The 2,500-nt window shown below is 30.8% G+C and overlaps 1 protein-coding gene across 3 annotated transcripts in view; it reads left to right on the top strand.

The window, feature by feature from the left end:
* LOC122252281 (bone morphogenetic protein 10) overlaps positions 1-2,335 on the top strand; it is an 89,722-nt gene extending 87,387 nt beyond the window's left edge. For all 3 annotated transcript variants that reach the window (XM_043014669.2, XM_043014668.2, XM_043014666.2), the window contains exon 7: positions 1-2,335. This exon is cut by the window's left edge and continues 257 nt beyond it. The gene's annotated coding sequence lies outside the window, so the exon portion shown is untranslated.
* Positions 2,336-2,500: the final 165 nt, after the last annotated feature.

The raw sequence follows: 2,500 nt of genomic DNA, 5'->3' as shown, positions 1-2,500 counted from the left end.
CCTTTCGAGGAAAAGAAGCTTTGTTTTTAAGTTCTCTGTGAGTTTGGTACCACTTCGGAAAACCAACGTATGTGGATGAGATGAGGATTAACGATTGTGTATAAAAGCAGACGTTGATATCGGTCTCAGCGTTGTTGAGTCTGTGTTACCATTCTTGTACTATTTGATAAGCAAGACCCAAACCACTGTGTCTTCCACTGTCTCTCTCGCGATGTTGAAGTGACAGTCGTGTGTCACAGTGCGTCATGTCTTTGTTAGTCACAGAAATATACTAACCAAACAGGGAAAGGATTATTATTGTCATGTAAGTCTGTACTTACTATGGAAATGTTACAATTTGGATTGTCACAGGGATATATTATTTTTCATATATACTTAGACATATGAGCTGTATATAGTTTAACTTGTGAATAACTTTACATGTATTAAGATTGAGAAATATAATAGTTGTAGGATCAGAGAATTTCAAAACCATTATTTTTCCTGTTCCAAATGATGTACAGTTTACCGTTACTCCATAGCATGCCATATATTTTAATGCAATATAAATTATATATCACATATGATAAAATATATACAATAAGGTACAATAAATGTTGTAATAAGTTAACATTGTCCTCAACAACATCATTTAGATTGTAGATTCATCAATAGACTGAAATTTTTGATGTCCTCCCTCAAGAAAATTTCATAATTCCAGAGATATGTTACCATCCATTATATCTATATATATATATATATATATATATATATATATATATATATGTATATATATATATATATATATATATATATATATATATATATATATATATATATATATATATATATATATATTGTACAAGTAATTAGAGTAGTCTAAATTTATATATAATATATTGATCATATACTGAACAGATAAACACCTTTTCAATTGAATTAAGCAAGCAAAAATTACAGTTCTAGAGCAGTTTGTGATTTTTTCTCTGTAATTATGCTGTAGAGAATACAAAACACGGGTATATATCTGCTCAACCAGCAGGATTTTTAGCAAAGTTAGGAAATATTAGTTATTTTATGGTTGTAAAAATTGTGAGCAGAAATGCCATATAACCATTATAAATCAATATGATTTATTGTTTTTTTTATAATTATTTCATATTGATAGGTATAAACACACACACACACACACACACACACACATAGAACCACACACACACACACAAATAGAAACACACACACACACACACATAGAAACACACACACACACACACACATAGAAACACACACACACACACACATAGAAACACACACACACACACACACACACACACACACATAGAAACACACACACACACACACATAGAAACACACACACACACACACACACACACACACACACACACACACACACACACACACACACACACACACACACACACAAACACACATGAAACACAGTAATAAAAATATAAACAAATAAAAAAAAAAAACTCTGAACACATTAAACACTCAGATAATGTCATACTTTATGGCCCATTAGTACTATTACTTCTGAGAGTGTTATTTAGTGTAAAGCTCTGGGAATGTAAGTCTAATGTACAAGCACAGGTTAGTGAGAGACAAATGCATGTCAGAAACAAATGGCTGAGAGAGGCTTTCCCCTGATGACTCTGAGTTCAGTTCAAATTCTAAAAAAAGACAATTTTATTTTTCTTCGAGATGTTTTACAAAGCATTGGTATTAAAAGAATTATTTTTTACTTTTTTTTATGAACTCCTTTTTATCAATATCAGGATAGAGATTTCTTGTACATTCTTCTTTTTATAATGATATAAAACAATTCCAGTTCATAAGTCAGTAACTAATGTTGCCAAGTTGAATGTAAATAAGTTGTTTGAGAATCATGGATATTTTCATATCATAAACTGACTAACCATACAAGCGGATTCCCTTTTGAGAATATGAATTATTTGTCAGGTCAACCCATCATAAAATAAATCAATGAATGCATAGCAAGTTCAAGCTTCAAACTGCATTTACATACCAAATGCTCATTCTAACCCAAAAGCAAAGCATAAGAAAATTGTCTTTTTGCACCATTTGTTTTACAGAAATATTTGCAATAGAGCCAGTTATTCATACCATTTCAGAGTAACAATTGAATGCTTTGTCAGAGGGTACAAGATGGAGTCTTTTCCATCAACTCAAAATACAAATCATGCCAGTAATTCACTTCCAGATTGATTTTTATTAGTTTTATCAACTATTTTGGCTTTTTTTTTTACCGAAGGAAGTCATGTAATTAAAGAATTTCTTAATTGTTGTGTTCTCTGTAAATAAAAGTAATAAACAATAATCCTTTCTTTATTCCTAAAATGAAGCAATAAAGATGGATAGAGAAAATAGCATTATAGTGTGTGTTGCCCCTTCTCAGGCTAACATAGAGAACACTATTTTTCTCTAAAATTAAGTGAACCTTTTGATTAACCCGTTGCAGAGGAGGGATAGATTTGCTAAC

Source organism: Penaeus japonicus, unplaced genomic scaffold (genome assembly GCF_977035675.1).
Source record: "Penaeus japonicus unplaced genomic scaffold, GWHDUDI00000001_assembly GWHDUDI00000026, whole genome shotgun sequence".
Taxonomy (NCBI): domain Eukaryota; kingdom Metazoa; phylum Arthropoda; class Malacostraca; order Decapoda; family Penaeidae; genus Penaeus; species Penaeus japonicus.
Note: the sequence above shows the minus strand (reverse complement) of the source record. Positions and strands in the feature narration are given on the sequence as shown.